Consider the following 10,495-nt stretch of genomic DNA (forward strand, 5'->3'; position numbering starts at 1 on the left):
TACCTACCATTTATGCTTCATATTTCCTGTAACTTTTGCCCCATTCTCCCTCCGTCCCACTGATAACCCTCCATGTGATCTCTATTTCTGTGAATCTGTTCCTGTTCTATTTGTTTGCTTAGTTTGTTTTTGTTTTTTTATGTTCGGTTGTTGATAGTTGTGAGTTTGTTGTCATTTTACTGATCATACTTTTCACCTTCTTTTTCTTAGATAAGTCCCTTTAACATTTCTTCTAATAAGGGCTTGGTGATGATGAACTCCTTTAACTTGACCTTATCTGGAAAGCACTTTATCTGCTCTTCCATTCTAAATAATAGTTTTGCTGGATAGAGCAATCTTAGATGTAGGTCCTTGCCTTTCATAACTTCCAATACTTCTTTTTCCAGCTTCTTCTTGCCTGCAAGGTTTCTTTTGAGAACTCATCTGATAGTCTTATGGGAACTCCTTTGTAGATCACTGTCTCATTTTCTCTTGATGCTTTTAACATTTTCTCCTTATCTTTAATCTTGGGTAATATACTTATGACGTGCCTTGGTGTGTGTTTCTTGGGTCCAGCTTCTTTGGGACTCTCTGAGCTTTCTGGACTTCCTAGAAGTCGATTTCCTTTGCCACATTGGGGAAGTTCTCCTTTATTATGTTTTCAAATAAGTTTTCAATGTCTTGCTCTTCCTCTTCTCCTTCTGGCACCCCTATGATTCAGAAGTTGGAACTTTTAAAGATGTCCCAGAGGTTACTAAGCCTCTCCTCATTTTTTTGAATTCTTATTTCTTCATCCCATTCTGGCTGAATATTTATTTCTTCCTTCTGCTCCAAATCGTTGATTTCAGTCCCAGTTTCCTTCCTGTCTCTGTTGATGCCCTGTACATTTTCCTTTATTTCACTTTGCATAGTCTTCACTTCTTCCTCTATTTTGTGACCATACTCGAGCATTTCTGTGAGCATCCTGATTACCAGTGTTTTGAACTGTGCATCTGATAGGTTGGCTATCTCCTCACTGCTTAATTCTATTTTTTCTGGAGCTTTGATCTCTTCTTTCATTTGGGACATATTTTTGTGTCTCAGCATGCCTATTACATTGTAAGGTGGAGGAGCCTTAGGTATTCACCAGGGCGGGAAAGTCCATGTGCTAGTTGTGGTGCTATATGTGGGGGAGGGGTCAGAGAGAGAACAATGCCACTTGCTCAGCTCTCATCTGGCTTTCAGTCACTTCCTCCACTACCCACAAGTAAATTAGGCCCTTCTGGGACTGATTCTCAAGTGGGTGAGCTTGTGTACATGCTAGGACCCTGTGGGTCTCTCCAATGAACTCTCCTGTGAGGCTGGGGGTTTCTCCTGCTGCCTCAACCCCCATATGCTTTTTCAGTCAGGGGTTTTGAGGCTTTATTTCCCTGCACTGGGACCCTGGGTTGTGCAATCTGTCTCACTCCCTAGTTGTTCCCCCCAGTTTATCTGCACACATATGTGGGACCACCCAGTACTCCAGCCACTGCCCAGCCATCTCCACCCTGGCTGCCCATCTCCACCCCTTCTACTGGTCTGGATAAATGTTTCTTCTTTAACTCCTTGGTTGTGGGACTTCCATACAATTCAATTTTCTAGCAGCTCTGGTTATTTTTTATTTTTAAATTTGTTATTGCCCTTCTTTTGGTTGTGAAAGCAGGCAAAGTGTATCTACCTACACCTCCATCTTGGCTGGAAGTCTAACTGCAGGTATTTTAAATTTTCTCACTTAGTAAAGTTTCATGAGATTTGCATTCCTATCTGACAAGTGAGAGCCATGATCACATGTAATGGAGTCATTGCTCAGATCCCTGGTGCAGGTGAAAAACAGTCTCTGAAGCAGGCTCTGTTGCTCTTCTTGGTGTCTTGGCTGCATGTTAGTGCATCTGCATTTAATGGCATTTCAGGTGTTTTTTATTTATTGTGAAGTCATTTTCTGTCAAGTAACAATTAATATGCACATTCAGCTTTTTTATGTAGCTTTAACCTTTTGTTCCTCTTTTGTACCTCCATTCTGTCCTCCAGTGACTTCAATACCACATTAATAAAGCACCCTGCTATTAATCTCTCTTCAATAATAATAATAATAGCTAACATTTTTAGCATATACTATGTGCCAGTTATGCTTCCTTTTGTGAAATACACCCTGCTCCCTCAAATAGTCTTTCCCCTAAATATCATGGGAACATATTGTTCTGGTTTTCCTTGCATCTTCTGCTTTTTTCTCAAACACTGGGCTTCCTGGGCACCCTTTTTCAGTCCTTTCTCACTCTACATACTTTCATCTGGGTGGCAAAGATACACATCTATTTAATCACCAACTGTATATTTATTATTCTCAAAGCCATACCACAAACTTGAACTTTTCCTCAGAGGTCTAGAACCTTGCACTATAGATACACACTGAACATCTCACTTGGATCTCCTACTGTACCACAAAGCCTGCATGGGCAATCTGAGTTCATCTTCATAGCATACCCTCTCTCTTCTTCTTTCCTTCCTCTCTGAGGAAGTAACCTAATAATTCTCAACCTATCCCAAGACAGAATGTGTTATATACTGGGTTGCAAAGTAAACAGAAATGGGCTCTGTCCTCATGGAACATAGACTCTAACTGAAGGATAAATTGGAGGAGATAAGCAAATGGGCCACACTTCATTTCCTGCCCTGTGTATTCTTTTCCCGGGATTTTCCCAGTAGCTTTTTATAAAACTGATTAACTCTGTCAAATTTGGCTGCACATATTTTTCTACTCAGTAACTTGTGTTTTTTTGCATTCAGAAATTTGTTTTCATGTAATCACATCTAATGAGCATTTCTTTTATGATTTTTTCCTACTACTTCTAAGCTTACAAATGTCTCCTCTATCAGAGGATCTTATAAATATTCAATTTTGTCTCCCAGTTTTTCTATTTGTTTATGTTTTATTCTATTCCACTTAGATTTATTGCAATGAGATTACAGTAAATTTTAATTATGAAGATTTCCAAAAGTCTTCTTAATAGGTTTGATGAGGTATTCCTGACAGCATTCTTTTTTTATTGAACTATTTGAGACCACCAACTTTTCTATCTTGAAGTTTGAATCATCCTTGCTTAAGCAGTACAATTTTTAGATTTCTTTCTACTCTTTTGAAATTCAACATCTCTCTCCTATTTTCTCATTCCTCTTTCTCCTTTCTCTTCCTAATTGTATTTATTCTCACAGCTAGATTCTTGAGAATCTATTCTTGTTTGTTTTCCTTGACTCAGCTCTGGCCCACAATATCAAAGATCATTGTGATTAGGATGACTTCCAACCTGAAATTTTCAGCAATATGTTTGACTCTCAATCTCCCACTGCTTTCAACTAGTTCGTCTGCCCCATTTCTTTATTTATAATAACCCTATGTTCCATCATAGTTCCATTCATGATTACCCAAAACCTTGGATGCATCTTCAACTCTCTTTTATCCTTCTTATTTGATTAATTAAAAATTTCTACCCATGTTTCTCTTAAAGATTTTATTATTTGCCTCTCTCTCTGCATCTCTGTTCTAATACATTAATACTCTAAGGGGAGAACTCTTCTATGTCAGTTTGGAAATACCCTAATTGCTCTTCATGTAAGTACTCTCACCATTCTTCATTTATTATGCACTTCTACTAGAGTAATCATCCTACTATACAATTCTTGTTGTACTATTCATTTCCAAAATTAAAAAAAAAACTTCAAGGTACAAATGATAAAGCTATAGACTGTTATCCTAGTTTTCAAGGCCCTTTATGAGCTGACTCCTATATTTTCTTATGAAGGACCTTTAAAAGAATGGGAAAAGGAAGAGGGAAAAAGATAAAAATCAAAGGTAAAAAAAAGAAAACTGAAAGAAGAAATGGAAGGAAAAAATGAACAAAAAGAATAATTTTGCTGGAAATGACAGGCATCAATCTCAAAATAAATTAGTCATAAAAGTAAAATTGTTGACACATATAGAAATGTAAAAGCTGAATCTGGCTTCAGAATAGTTGGATCCAGGGTCATACATAATATTATTAGATACTACATCGATATTTCACAGCCCTATTTTCCTCAATATCTGATTTATTATCAGTCAGGGTCTATGGAAAACATAGTATCCATGAATTTCTATCACTAACTCTGGCTCACCTTATGCCCAACTCTGAACCAATAGATGCAATCACACACAAGTGAAACACTCATGAAACATCCCTACCCCTGGAGCTAGTTAGTGGGATCCCCACTTGAACCAAATAGAAGAGAGAATGGAGGAGAGGAGACTCTCCAAAGAGATTTGGATACAACATAACATAAACTTATACAAGAAAAACTAAATTTGTAAGAGCTTGGGAGCAGAAAATCTACCAATCTGAAATTGATAAATCTGCTAATTATCAATTGGTGAGGTCTTCTCAAATTTATTTTCCTTTGTGTGTTAGTTTCTTTCTCAAGAAAATAGGCACAGAATTTATGCCATGAGCTGCTTTCCCCAAAATAAACAAGATCCTTAAATGAACCTTGACAAAGGATGGCCAAAATCACAAATAGCAAATGTTTACAGAGTTAATGATGGGCCTTACACTGAAGTTCTTCACAATGTTAATTTATAATATGTACAGAGCTTTAGATTTTAAAACAATTTCATGTTGGCTTGTTTGACTTGAATGACAACATCATGAAATACACCATTTTTCATTTAACATAGTCCCTTGAAAAGTCTCAGTTGTCACAGAGAATTGGTCATTTTCTCCCCTCCTACTGTCATTCTTTCCAGTAAAGTCCCTTGTAAAGAAAGCATACTGTCTCTATCAGGGCCCATTTTCTTAAGGAGCTGACATTCGTCCAGAGAACACTGTTTTGCCTCTTTACTCTCTTCCCCAACTAAAAAATAAATTCCCATTGACCCCACCTCAACCTCAAGAGCAGCCACAACTTCCTCCAAAATTATTTCTCCTTCTCCTTCCAATTGTACATCTTCTAGACTTTTACAATCAACCAGTTGGGGAACCAAAACCAAAACCAACCAACCAAGAGTCATATAAAATTTATTATAACAAAGAAAAATAAGAAAATGCTGGTCTTCTCACTATTATTTCAAATTTTTTCCTACAACTTAATTTAGCCAATAAACTTTAATTCTTCTGGGGACAATGCCTCTTTGTAAGATTCAGAATCACAGTTTACAGTTTTCATGTCCTCTACAAGAACAATTTTGACATTTTGAAAGATATGAATTCAAAAAAAGTGTGTAACTATGGAAGTCCCTGCTTCCTCTTACAAATATTTCATAGTAGTCTACACAAAGTAGCTACCTAAAAATGCTTACTTAAAATTAATTAAAACATTGTCATTAAAGATCCTGAATGCCAAACTTGCTAGAGAAAAACTGTTTTAGTTCAGATCTCACTAATTCAGATTCTGTGCTTTTTCAATTAAGAGCTAAACTAAATTGTCTACCTTATTATTTAATAAGAAGTGTGATTTGGTAAATGATAGATGATCTTGAACTACATTATAAAGGGATATTTATCAACTTTGAAAAACAGAGTTTTTACTTTTATCATGTACATATCAATTGTAAAATGTCATCACAGAACTGTATTAAATTCTTTAACATCAAAGTTACACTTGTTAAAATAAAATGACTGTTAGTCCCAAATTTAAATAATAAAGATATTATTTGTTTGAGAGAGCTAGGAAACTACTCTTCCCTATAAATCCAGAAATATTTAATTTCCCACAAAAGTCTTAATCTAATAACTTCATCTTTCCTGTAATGCTGTTTCCCTAGAGGCAGGATCAGGCCGATGTGTTCCACATTTGTTGGACAACTTTCTATCTTGGATCAGACATATATGGCAGTGAACAACTGTGGAGAAAATAGAATACAATGTGCTGGATAAATGCTGGCCAATTCACACTGAAATGAATTCTCACTACTTCAGAACAACAACCTTGCAAACTATATGCTTCCCATCTTTTGTGTTTATGCTTCCAATCTTTGTTGTCACTCAACCCTGCCCTTCTAGTCTGCATATGAGAGAGATGCCCTGGTGGTATTTGCTTGCATGCCAACTCTCAGTAGGCTAGAATCTGTCCTGGATATTTCAGTTCTATCAAGTTCAAAGACCGTTTGTCTTGTATGCCCAGTAGACACAAAAGCAAGAGTCTTTCCCAGACAGCTGTGTCTAAGTGCCATGCAAAAGTAAGTGTAGTCCAAGGGATATCTTCACGGAAAAAAATTCCTAAAACAAATCCAACACTTCTCCCTCCTGCCCTGTCAGTCTGTCACCTTTCCCAAGCATGGAACAGCTCACTGTAAGTGGACGATATGTTCCCAGCTGCGGCTGACTCATATCATGACTGTGAATCCAAGTCAGCATCTTTGCAGTGTGAGAAAAATTTGAACTTAATCAATTCCCCATGTGGAAGGCATTTCCAATTTTTCTCATCTTCCCCAGAGAACAGGAAAGTCACCTGACTTGGAGACTTGGTGATCTAAACTCCAGCTAAGATGGGAAGAAAACTGTTGCTGAATCTTTTACTAGTGTTCAAAGAGATTAAAAAAAAAAAAAAAAAAACAAAACAGAACAATAAACCATGGAATCCAAACAAGAAACTGGAATAATGGTAAAATATCGTAAGACAAATAGATGCGTAAATGGTATACAAAAGAGACAGGAGGAGGTTAAGAATAGTATGGGAAATAGGATGGAGAAGCCAAAGTATTAATATATATATATATATGACCCAGGGACATGAACTAAGGTGGAAGAATGTGGGAGGGGCGGGTACAGGGCAGAAGGGAATAAAGGGGAGAAAATAATGGGACAACTATAAAAGCATAATCAATAAAATATATTAAAATTTAAAAATATATAAAAGAAAATCCTAACCTTTTTTCCCTTCAACCAGCAATTTTTCATAGCAACCTATCACACCTGTCACAAGTTGGAGTGTTGCTGGCAGACCAAGGCTATTGAAAGCATTTTCATTATCCAGCACAAGTATTCTCATGTTAAATGTGCCATCAAGCAGGCCCCATTATGAAGCATGTAGGCCACATCATTGAATGAGACAGTGAGATTCAAAGTAATTGCAGTTGTGTATCAACAAGAGGTCAAGACTTACAGACCAACACAAAGGCTTTCCAAATTAAAAACCCTAGGAATTTTTTAATCTTAAGATATTTGAGGCATACAGAAAGATCAAGGATATAATATAATAAGCATTTGTTTAGCTATCATTTATTTATTCTCCATAAGCTTAAGAAATAAAACATTAAATTGCAATTTAAGTCCCCCAAGTACCTCTCTCTGACCACTATTCTTACTCTCTGCCAGGGGATATCACTATTCTAAATAATGTCTTTATATTTTTTACTATATATGTATATATCTCAAAACAGCATGTGTAATGGTTTTGTATATTTTAACTCTAAATAAATTATATTTTAGTGAATGCATCATTCTTGCTTGAACACTATTTTCGTGAGATTGACACACAATGATAGAGAAGTCTCTTGTTTATTCATTTATCCCACTATAACATTTTATTGCACACATATATAATAATTCATTCTTCTAGCAATGAAATTAAAGTCATTTCTAATTTTTCATTACCAACAATGCTGTTATGAATATTCTTGCACAATTATCTTTCTGTATAAGATTGAGTGTTTCTTTAGGGAAGGACTTAGCCACTAAATACCTGGTGGCCCAATCTGGCCCACCATCTCTTTTTGTAAAAAAGTTTTATTGGAACACAGTCATGCCTATGTGATTGTACATTGTCTAAGGTTGCTTTCTCACTCCAGTGGCAGAGTTCAGTAGTTGTAACAGAGAACGTGTGGTCTGTAAAGCTGAAAATATTTATCACTTGGAAATTTGCCTTTTCATTTTCTGAAGCATTTTCAGTTTGCCAAACCCTTCTTTAGGATATAAACTTAGCAGTGACATGTTTGAGTCAAAGGCTACATGTGTATTTAATTTTACCAAACGTTGGCAGATGCTCTCCAAAGTAATGTACTAATTTAGACTCTCATCAATGATGTAAAAATAGCCTCATTTTCATTTTTCCTCATCCTCACCAGCCCCTGCAATCTCAATTTTTTTCAAATTGTGTCCCTTTATTTTGTGGTATCACTTAAAGTATCCTGAAGTTGTTATAACAATCCATATCTATATTTGTAAGGTATACCATATGTTTCAGGGTAATAACTGATACCAGAGCAATGGTATCAGATATACCAGAGCAATGGTATAACTCTATCCCAAGGCCAGCCTGAGGCACAAGAGTGCCAAAGGACATCTCCCTGTTTGGTTCCAGGTGGAGCTTTTCTCCCCAAATGCTACATCCCATTCTATTTCACGATACTTCTACCCTAGCCACACTGTAAGGATCTCTTGGTCTGGACCACGTGTGCCAAGTTCTTCTATAGCTTTTCATGTGCTACCTGTTAAATAGAATTCCCACTCTTTCCCTTCACAGACATATTGTGCTACTAATTATAGTCCCAGAGGCTTGTGTTGAGTAGAAATAATAGTAAAGAGGAGTCCTAGTTTTCAGTATGGACCACTGAGTCTTCAGAGTATACCACCTGAAGGCAGTTCTACCACCTACACATAAGGCCTGCCAGCTAGGCAGGAGCAAGGATACAGTGGGAGAGGCATCTGAGCCTTGCCTGTTCTGAGAGTGATGTTCCCTGCCTAGCTCCCTCTGGGATTATCTGGTTTTGATCATATTTTTAAGGGAGAGAAATTAGCTTTTTAAAAATCTTCCTGGGGCCTGTAATATTATTCTGGAACACAAGTTTTGTTTATTTCATTTATTTAGTTAGCTACAGTAAAGGAAATTCTCTTCCTTGTGAATAATTCTATAACCTGGGTAGGTAAATGAGGCAAGAAGGTAGCAGAAGATGGTTGAGAAGAATTGCATATGTGGCAGTTATTGGAACATACCCAGAGCACTGAGATCACCAAATTATGCCTTGCTTTATAGTGAAGGCTGTTGATCTAAGTGAATTTAAGAAAGGGAGAAGAAGCAGGAAAAACAAGAAAAATCATTTCATGGAAGGAAGAGAGGAAATTATGATGAAAGAACAGAAAGCCAGCATAAAGACAAGGTGAAGAAGAGGGCTATTTAATAAAAGATAAGATAAATAACAATTAGTCTATTTTCAGCCACAGTGAAGTATAGATTGGGCTATCTTAATACAGGTACAGGTGCTGATACTTAGACAGGAGGCAGGGCCTTCCCCCCTGCAGGTGAAGGATATGGGGCAGCAGAGCTCGAAGCCCGTCAAGTACCAGCTTCCCAGAGAGGCCATGTGTAAGCAGGAACTGGTGTGCAGGGAGGCTGCTGTGCAGCCCATGTGACCATGGCTATGACATACTTTAGGCCTGATTCAATGAGTTTCCTTTTGAACACTGTGCATGGGTACAGAATCATCTGAGGCCAGTGCTTTTGTTCACAAAGATTTTCCTCTGCATTTCTGACAACCTCTTCTATGAGTGTCTTTTTCTCCATCAGATTAGTTGTCTTCCAAATGTTTCTGGCTTTTAAGCTTTGGCTGAGTGTGTCCTCATTTTCCAAGTGTCATGTGTCCCACAAGTATTTATTAAAGGCCAACACGATTAATGAGTTTAAGTATTGGGAATACAAAAATTGAAAAAGACGTGGTCCTTGCCCCGCAAAACTTTACAGACACATATGTCACACTACAGAGTGGAAAGGAGATGGATGTGAACCAGGTGTCCAGCAGGGGGAGCTGGGAGGAACGGACTCCTGCTAAGGGAGTAAGGAATAGACTTCAGAAGGTTTGAGCTGGGTTTGAAGAGTAACAGTGAAAATGGAGGATGGTCTTGGTGGAAGGGCCAACATATGCAAAGGCACAACAATGTGGAAACACATGGCACATTTAAGGGAAATATTTTGAAATAATCAGTCCTAGGGGGGTGGGAAGCTCCAGCCTCATGTCCTCAGAGCACAAGTACCTGTGGAAGTAGCAGCAAGTTGAGGATGAATTAGGGCCAGAGAGTGAGGTACACACCAGCTGAGGACTGTGCCATTATTCTCAAGGGCCCTGCACATCTCACTAACTTGAGTTTAACTGAATTGACATCCAACTTTCAGCTGGGCACATAATTAAGTCTCTATGACATTTTTTAGCTGAGATGGGAAAATACGGGCTCCATGGTGGAACATTGGATATATCATGTGATCATCTCCAGATTTTGGAAGAACTGTCAGGTGGAAGGGAGATTTCACATTTCCAGGTCCAGAGGAAGAGTGAGAACTAATAAATGAAAGTTACAGAGATGTGGATTACCGATCTGGGTCAGAAATGAAGAAATTTCTAGGCCATACTTAATTCATTATTAACAATCTATTAATGTGAAATAATTATATTGATGGGGAAAGGCACTGTTTCACTGTGCCTCACACTGTGTGTGTTCTTGGGTTGGCAGAAGCTGTCCGTGCTGTCATGGCTTCAGTG

Source organism: Phyllostomus discolor, chromosome 3, assembly GCF_004126475.2.
Source record: "Phyllostomus discolor isolate MPI-MPIP mPhyDis1 chromosome 3, mPhyDis1.pri.v3, whole genome shotgun sequence".
NCBI classification, from domain to species: domain Eukaryota; kingdom Metazoa; phylum Chordata; class Mammalia; order Chiroptera; family Phyllostomidae; genus Phyllostomus; species Phyllostomus discolor.